General features: G+C 43.8%; 1 long non-coding RNA gene across 1 annotated transcript; it reads right to left on the bottom strand.

The window, feature by feature from the left end:
- Nucleotides 1-6,151: 6,151 nt before the first annotated feature.
- On the bottom strand, nucleotides 6,152-9,258 carry LOC122178540. Its single transcript, XR_006178374.1, has 3 exons — nucleotides 8,994-9,258; nucleotides 8,448-8,657; nucleotides 6,152-6,545 (listed from the first exon to the last, which is right to left on the bottom strand). It is a non-coding gene; the product is annotated as an uncharacterized LOC122178540 (long non-coding RNA).
- Between the last annotated feature and the right edge of the window lie 249 nt (nucleotides 9,259-9,507).

Below are 9,507 nucleotides of genomic sequence, written 5' to 3'. Positions count from 1 at the left end.
GATGATGAAGCAGCCCTGGAAGCAGGATCTGCTCTGCTGGGGCTCCTGGCTGGCTGTAGCACAGGGGCAGCCTGAGGGTGGCTGGCCACGATAGTGTGAGTAGAAAGCGTTGGTTTGGCTGAAAAAACAGACATCCATATTCTGGAAAGTTCCCTCCCTACTGTTCTGTGAGCTCTGTGTAGCTTTGCCAGCAGGAGCTTGCAGACTCAGAAATTCCTCCCCTTTTTCTTTTGTTTAAATACAGGAAGAACTAAAGTAGATTCAAAAGGGACCAACCTGCAGAACTGTGAAATTGAAGTGAAACCCACATCCTGGCAAACAACTGGCCATAGCTGTAGTTTCAGCAGATCCCAGACTGTACTGTTCGAAGGCAAGTTATTAATTCTTACCGTCTTGGCCAAAATCCAATGTGCTTTATTATTTTCTACCTCCTTGAAGCTCTTCTCTGCACTTTCAATAACACGTAGTTTCATTCATCTCCTAACATAAGCTCATGCAGTGTTGCTTGTGAAATGCCTCAGGAGATGATAAACTGATAGCAAGCAGCGTGAGTCAAATGTGCATACCTGTGGGTAAGGCTCCAGGTACGCTCCTGCTCAGGGCGTAAATACAACTGCTGTGCTCCTGCTCTGGGAAGGCAGGAAGTGAATGAGGTTGAAGCTGAAACAGTGTTACTCTCTGTACAAAAAATGGATAAAAAAGGATACTGTGCAAGCAGAAATTTCTTCTAATTCAGCCTATGGGTCTGGCACGCAAACAAGCACATATTGCGACATTTTAAGAAGCATGGCATGACCGATCTCTGCGTGCTTGGGCGCTTCTGCTAGGTCCAAAGGGCAAACTTGCTTCAGCATATCCTGTTGTTTGCTTTGGAATCTCAAAGATTAAAGGTGTCTATAAGTGTCAGTAATTCTCTTGGTTATTGTTAAATATTTCCTTTTATTATCTATATAACAGAAGCTAGAGATTAGAAAAAACAAGGTGAGTTCTCAAGTGCGCCCTCACTGTTTCCTGTCTGTGAGCACAGGAATGTTTTGTGCGTGAGGAGACTCCAACTCTCACGTCCCAGGAGGAAGGCTTGACCACCAGACTACAGGCTGTTTTGAAGGCAGGCATCCCCCACCCTTCCTATTGAAACCGTGCCATGTTGCAGAAAATAATTTAAGTTCATTGGGCCGGAGAAAGACAGAATGGGAGACACAGAAAGCAGAGACGACGTAAGAGAAAGCATGACTGTACTAGTTAAGGCATCCATCTGGCAGAGAGATTCTTAGATTCCCTTCCCAGCTTTCACAACTGTTTCTTAAATATTTCATATAAATAGTCACTTGATAAAATACAGAACCGGATGTTTTGGATACCATATTGAGAGGTGCTTAATTTCCCCCATGTTCTATATAAGAAATCTAGAAACAGAATGAGAGGTTCTGAATTTCCTTCTAGGAACCCAATACCTTTCACTTTGGCTCTGCGAGGTCTAAGTTCTGGACAACTGAGCCGCTCTTCAGACCTGACTCTCATGATGTCATCTAAAAAACCTATTTTAGAGATGTACATTCTCCATCACATTTCCCTTCCCAATGTATTTGACATAGACTTTTTTGTATCCCTTCTTATAAATGTCTCATTATTCCTTCAGCTCTTCCAGGTACCTTTAAAATTAAAAGCTGCAAAAATCAGCTCTGACTTTAACTGGAGTAATTTTTTTTTTTTTAATTTAATATCTTACTTGCTAGAGAATATAGCCATTTTCCCACTACAGAAGCTTGACTGAACTTATTTTCAGATACCTTGAACAAGCTAGATTAAAGTTGTTTTTCTGTCATCAAACAGGGATGTTCAATGGGGAATTCCAGTTCAAAATGCAAACTTAATTCAGCGTTCCTGATTTTCTCAGGGAGCTTTAGGGTGAGCATTTGTTATTTTTCAGAAATGCCATGCCTGATATGGCTGCCTGAACTTGTTCTGCCAGCCTGGAGCAGAGACACTCTTCGCTCACACGTTGCTGTGGGGTTCCTGATGCCACTGTTGGACTGAATTGTTCTGATAGTGGCTACCATAGCTGTAGGGCACAAAGTGGGATCTCTTTTGGCCAGCTTACAGCTTCTCATCTGGTCTCCAGCCTTCCCAGAACAGAAAGGAAAGAATTTGACTGTAGCAGCTCAGAAATCGCACAGGTCCAGTATGTTCTTTCCAGTTGCTGTTCTGGAAGCAGCCCCTCCATCTCCAGTTACATAGGAGCACTGTAACATGCTTTATTACTTTCTCAAGCTGCAGCTTATTTCCCAGGTTCATTTGTATCATTTTCTTGGATGAGATGTGGTTCCAAACATAATAGTATGCTGGCTGTTACTCTGGTCAGCATTCAGCTTGAGAAGAAATTATTGGCATGGGCAGTCCCTCTGGTGCATTGACTGAACCCCACAGTGTGGTGTCATCAGCAAACTTGCTGAGGGTGCACTCAACCCCACTGTTGTTGTCATTAATGAAGATATTAAAGTGTATTGGTCCCAGTGCTGACACCTGTGGGACACCACTTGTCACTGATCTCCATCCAGACATGGAATCATTAACCACCATTCTACTCAGGACTCTGTCCTGCAGCATTCTTTGTCCGTTGAACATTCCACCCATCAAATCCACATCTTTCCAATGTGGAGAGAAAGATGTTGTGGGTACTGTGTCAGAGGCTTCATGAAGTTCAGATAGATGACGTCAGTGGCTCTTGCCTTGTCCATTGATGCGGTGACACCATCATAGAAGGCTGCAAGGTTGGTCAAGCAGGATTTGCCTTTGGTGAAGCCATGCTGGTTCTCCTGTAGCACCTCCCTGTCTTCCATTTGCATTAGCCCAGCAGAGAAGTGAGACTGACAGATCAGTAGTTCCCAGACTCATCCTTTTTACCCTTCTTAAAAATGGGTGTGATTTTGCCTTTTTGCCTATCACGGGGGACTTCACCTAACTGATCTGTCACATGTCATTAAGAGTGGCAATGGTGACTACATCAGCAAATTGCCTCATGGCTCTGGGATGCGTCTCATTGAGACCCATAGACTCAGGTGGTCATGAACCTGATCTTTGCTCACAGCAGAAGAGACACTGATTCTCCAGTCTTCTCTGTCCAAACCAATCATTTTGGGCTGTGTGACAACAAGTTATCAAAGACAAACGAGGCAAAAAAATTGTTGAGTACCCCAGTCTTCTCCTTGTCTGCTGTTACCAGCCTGCCTGTGTCACTCAGTGGTGTGGGAGCTATGCCCTGCTGGACTTTCCTTTTCTGGTTAAGGTACCTTGGAACCCCTTGCCAAGTTTGGTTCAGGTTGGGCCTTGGCTTTCCTGACTCCATCTCTACATAGCCAAGCAGCTTCCTGATACTTTTCCCATGATACCTGTCCATTTCCACTGCCTGTGCATTTTCTTCTTGCTCTTCAGTTTGACCAGCGGGTCCCAGTTCAGCCATGACAAGCTGTTACCTTCCTTTCCTGACTTGCTACACCTGGGGATGGAGAGCTTTTGTGCCCTGAGAAAAGCTTCCTTAGGGATCTGCCAGCTCTGCTCTGCACCCTTGCGTATGAGGACAGTTTCCCAGGGTGTTTTGTTGGCCGACTCCCTGAAGAGCTGAAAGTTAGCTTTCCTAAAATTTAATGCCGTAATTTTACTCTTTGACTGTCTTAATGTAATATACAATTAACTAGCTTTGAATTTTAGAAGAACATTGAATTATGATACTTCTGTATTTGTGGGAAATGCTGTGGGAACTAAGAAGGTCAGATATCCAAATGGTTGCGTTTATTTCTCATTCATAGGAGTCCACATGCAACAGCACAGGCCCAACTTTAAGACTTTCATTGGAAGTGATGCATCTTAACAAGCCTATCTGTACCCAAGTTTCCTCGTTTTTTTATCAAGGAGCTGACCAGAGTTTATGCTACTTAGCCTGGGAACCATAATAATAAAAAATGGGGAAGATAGTCAGGATCTATACAGCTTTACATTTAATATGGGGAGTTTCTGGAAAGAGTCTGTAAGTAGGGACTCCTGCCCAGACCCCATGCTTTGGCCAAGCGGTTCTTGGCAGGCCTCAAAGAGGGTGGTGAAAGTGCAGCTTTAAGCCATCCTTGCATCATCCTGGGGCTGTCTCCCTGCCAGCACGGTCCCCAGTGTGAGCTCTAACACTGTCAGCGCTACTGTACGTTGTGCAGGCTACCAGTGGGCCCAAGAGACTAGGCTCTTAGCTGGAGACCCGTGAGAAATAGGGTCCTTTTAACCATTTCCAAACCATATGTCTTTCACTGGTCCTGGGAAATCAAGAGCCGTTGCATGTGACTGCAGTGACTGCCACTAGCTGAGGCTTTTTTGTGTCTGCGCTGGTCGATCTGCAAGTACCTGCCTGAATTGCCTTGCAGACACCATTACATTGATCGTGTGGCAAAAATCAACAACAGAACATAGCATCTGGAGAATCTGGCCCAAATGACTGCACATGTACATGAAGATGTTTGTGATATCAATGCATGTCTGCAGTTGCTGCAAAAATCACTTTGTCTGCGACTTTTCACTTGCTTCAGAATAAAGAAATCTGAAGAATATAATGAGGAAAATGAAGTCTGAAATCCGATTCCTAACATCCATGAACTGCAGCTCCAAGCTGGAGGGAAAGCATTCAAATCCCACTGTGCCCTCCTGGATGCGATTCCATTTGTAGCTCTGCAGTAATCAGCAGACACCAGTGTCTGGAGCAATTGAATATTTTTGGTATGTAATTGGCACTTAGATACCAACATGGTACCGGCTTTAGAAATAGCTAAGGCAGATGAATATTGCTTCTTCTTTTCGTGTGTGTGTCTGTATCATCTGTGTGAAGCTGTGTATTAATGTGGAAAATTCTCTGTTGATTTTGCTGGGATGCGTGTCTGTGCAGAGAATCTGTTTCATTCCAAACTGCAGTAACGTATAGAAGGGATGTTTTTTCTTTGTGCTGTGAGCATCTAAATTAAATTCCAAGTATTATTTGTGCAAAAACTGTGAATGCTTCCAGCTTGCAAATGAAGTCAGCCCCTTGTTCGTGTTTACAGTAAAACAGCTGTTCTCAGCATTTCTCCCTGAGCTTCAGCTACTTCAGCTCTGCCATACTCACTCAGTCTTACATCATAGCAGCTGCAATAATAAGAGGCTGAAAGAGGTCAGAAGCAGGCAGTCCTGCTAAACCACACCTTTGTTTAAAAGAGATTTGGGATTGTAAAGTGTCTTAACTGCTACATTTTTCAGCCTGACTGGACTCCATACATGGGCTGGGTCTTCAAAGAGCCAGCTCACCAAATGCACGCAGGCATTGCCAGCACAGAGTAAAGCAGAACACAGGCTCTTTATACATTTTCCCAGGAAACATTCTATAGATCCAGACTGGGAAATGTTCCAAAGCTTCACAGAATGTTCACAGAACTAAAGATAACAGTAATAAAAAAATGGACTAGAGCACGCTGACTTTTAAAAGAAATTGCTGAGCCTATTCTATTTGCGTTGCAAAGTCTTGGTAATTTGCGTGGCAAGACTTTGCTAATGTACACCGATGTACTCATGTACACTGCTAGCAGCTACGGAGTGCTGAACTGCCAATTAGCAGGTATGTAAACAACATTCTAAGAAAAGAAAAAGGCATCAGTTGTGTAGGTTGCTTTCAAGACTGTAGTTCCTTTGTAAATATTTATGATCACTCAAGTAATAAATGCTACTGGATGTATTTTGTAAAAATAACTAGGGGCTAGCAGAAGGTAAAATCGAGTGTTCCACTGCTCAGCTTTCTTTTGAAAGGAGAGAGGCCATCATTTTTCTGCTAGTTATGAAACATACGGTCTGCTGAGGTTCTGCAGTGTCTGCATTGTAAAAATACATAAAAATAGTTTAGAATAAATTTAAGACCATTTTAACATGCGATGTCCTGTATGTGATTTACCAAAGCCTTTTCTTCTGTTGAGTAGTGGTGGGAGATAGGAGGGTTTTAGCACACAAGAGACAATGTGTTCGTTGCTGATTCATTACGCCACCAAGGAACCGGATAAAACCTGTCATTTTTATTTTACTGAAAATGAAATTTTGAAAACTGAAGTAGGAAGAAAGTGAGATTTGCAATGTTGAAGAGCTTCCAAACCGATTTATGGGTCTTTTATTCCATGAACGAAGGGTTATTTTAACAGAAATTTCACAGTTAGAATCAAGCATCGCAGCCACACGCCACATAATGCCAGTGACACCTTCTAAATCCCCAGTGAGGAGGAGCAGCAGCCTTCCTGGCCGGGCAGCACACAGGGTGTTGTCTCAGATGATGTCACAGATCTCCTGGGTTGTGGAGGGCACTGGGGCACTGGAGGCTGTCACGGCTGGAGAGCTCGCTGCGCTTAGCAGATTCCACAGCATGACCGATTGCATCCAAATGGGACTTAGAAAAGCCCTCAGTGTGCTTTCCGTTAACAGAATGAGAAAGAAGAAACCAATAGAGACCAAAGGAGAGATGGTAGGATTTGGAGATTCCATGAATACTTTTACTTCTGTAATGACAGTATACAGTGGAAATTACTAGGTCTAAATTGTACTAAACTGGGAAGAAAAAGATATGTCAGTTACATTGCAAGCTTGCTTTGAAAGAATCCTTTGAGATCCTAATGATGTCAGGGCGGAGCTGTACGAGGCACTGACCAGCACAGTAAAGTACATAACCCTTTGTTGAAGGGCGTAGAGGCCACATAGAGGGCTGCACAAAGGCAATGATGTGAAACTGTACACTCCAGCAAACTGTTTAAGGTAACTGTCCACAGGTAGGTCAGTTCTGCCATCACAAAAAACACGTTTGGGTGAGGAACAACAAAAAAGCAAGTTCATGTTCTCTGATCTATGTATCTATACATACATAATGTCTGTTTATATAATATTTGTGTGTGTATCAACTGTATAGAATCAGAGTACTGCTAGAGATGCACGTGTCGATGACATAAACCCTTTGTAACCACCCACCCAAGATAAATACTACTTAGAAGCATGCATTTTTCTTTAGGTTTCACTTGTGCATTCCAAGCGTGATCAGTTTGCTGCTTCTGGTATAAACTGTCACTTGAACCCCTGGATAAAAATATTGCTTCTTCTCTGTCATATTGCGAGAATATATTCTGACTCTCTCACTCTGGGTACAAACGTGTCTGTCATGTTTGAAATGGTAACATTAAATACATGTTTCTGCTGTCAGAAATGCAGCAGTTAAAGCCTAAATAATATCTATAGGATTAAGATCCAAGAAACCTTACAAGAAATCTATATGTAGTTATCTTTCCACATTTCCTCTCTCTCCCCTGTCACAGGCCATGAAAGAAAATACCAGCAGTGCTCTGCTATGTGTGCTTATCTCATCAGGCTCCATTTTCGGGTGTGTGGAGCGAACGGTTTCACCTCAGTAGCTTTGTAGCAAAATAATGCACATTCTTCCATGCAGGAAGAATGAAAAAAAAAAATGCAGGATTGAGCCCAGAATGGGGGCAGGGGGGAGAGATGGGAAGGTTTTTTAAAAGAGTTTCCTGAATAATCAGGAAATCCAGTGAGACAAACAGAACGTGTGGTGAGCAAGCCAGAATTATCAAATTACCATGACAACCGTAGGCAAGAACCCAGAGAGAATCAGGTAAAGAAATTACAGTAGAATTACACTTAGCTTCGTGGGTATTTATTTATTTATTTGAAAAAGCCCAGGCAGCCAGGAAGAAATATTTCCTTTGCCCTGGCTCGATCTGGTGGAGAGACTTTCTGAAACGCAGCCTTGTGTGCGGCCCTGACATTGCCTTGTACATGTGTGCAGGTCGCTTTGATCTACATTTGCATATGCAGATTGTTTTAGCCGGCAGGATTTTATGTCAGAAAACTCAGAATCACAGATGCCTTAATTTGTTGGAGAACGGGAACTAACAGAAAATTCAGAGAAGGTGAAGATTGCGTGCGTGCATGCGCATACACGTCTGCCTGCGTGTTTGTGCTGCTTTGGACACGATCTCCCGGGCATGTTCTGCAAGTGACTGCTTTCTTTCACCTCGGCTTAACACATTCATGGCCAAAATCCTTCCGAGCAGTGCACCCACTGAAAAGTAAGTGGAACTGGAGTGAAACTTGAAGAATTTTGGCGCTCGTTGGAAAAAGCCCCGGGTTTTTACCATCGGCTGGTGTAGCAGATTATCTGTGCAACGTGAGCTGAAAGCGTGTGGGGTGGAGACTCACTTCCTTCGGTTTGTTCAGTTACAGTGTGTCATTTCACATACTGCCATTCACATACAGAGATAAAAGCATGCCGTTTTGAAAGGCGGAGATCCACATTTAGAGAAGGAAGGGGGCAACGCGTTCATCGGCAGGGTCGCTGTTTTTTTCCCCGTTTTAAACAAAGCCCTCAGAACCGGTCACATTCCGGTACGTACACAGAATCCCCCGAACGCTCCATTCTTCCTGCTTTGTGCCGCCCGCCGTCTGACCGCTCCCTGGCGTTTTCCGCCTTCTCTGGGGGAGCACAGATGCGTGCCCATCTTGATCTCGTTAGAGGCTGCCCCGGAGCGCGCTGCGCGGCCGCGGCGCAGCAATGCAGTGCTGTGCCCATTGTTCCCGCTGTGATGTCACGCGCAGACTTCGCCCTGCTTAAACAGAACGCGGCTTACTCAACTGCAGCAGGGAACCCACATTTATCACTGGGCAGAGACAGAAAGAAATAATGTGTAAAGAAGGAGACGGAGGAAAACGGGTATAAATTCTGGCTGAAATATTTGCCACCTCTGTTTTTATCTGTACTCGTTTGGAAGGAGATATGCACACTCATTTCTATGCACAATCAGGCTGTGCATAGCTCAAGGGTGTGTTTATTTTAATCTTGGGAACTAGAACAAGCCAAGATTCACTCCCAGGACGTGCATTGTCACTAAGATCTTTTAAACATGCAGTTTTATATCACACTGCTCATTCTTTTTACTCACATTAACCACACATGGAGTCCACATAATGGATCTAATCCCGCTAGCTGTCCTGTGATGGTAATGAGCACTAAAGGCACCAGGCACGTTGCAAGTTCAGTGGTGAATTAATTCATTTCCACGAACATCTGAGAACTGTATGTGGTGACGCTGAGGGGAAGAAAGGGGACAGCCCTTTAATTATGCTGGGAGATGCTGAACTGGAGGCAATTCTGAAGAGACTGAGTGGGGAGAAGGTCTCTACTCCTCCTCCTCCTCCTCCTCCCTCCCGGCCTTACACATCCCAAAGGGCAGCGCTTCCACACAGGGACAGTTGGCAGGTATGTGGTCGTCTTGTTCCCAGCACCTTGGAGGAGGCTTGCCCTCTCCTTTCAAAGCAGCGCTTCCTGTCCTTCAAGAGTTAACCTTTCCTAGAACATTTATTGCACCATCTCAGGAAAATAAATAAATAAATAAATAAATAAATAAATAGAGGAAAGAAAAAGAAAAAGAAAAAGAAAAAGAAAAAGAAAAAGAA

This window comes from Lagopus leucura, unplaced genomic scaffold (genome assembly GCF_019238085.1).
Source record: "Lagopus leucura isolate 7727_CA_CO unplaced genomic scaffold, USGS_WTPT01 Super-Scaffold_1, whole genome shotgun sequence".
In the NCBI taxonomy this organism is placed as follows: domain Eukaryota; kingdom Metazoa; phylum Chordata; class Aves; order Galliformes; family Phasianidae; genus Lagopus; species Lagopus leucura.
This window is presented reverse-complemented; position numbering and strand designations above follow the sequence as displayed.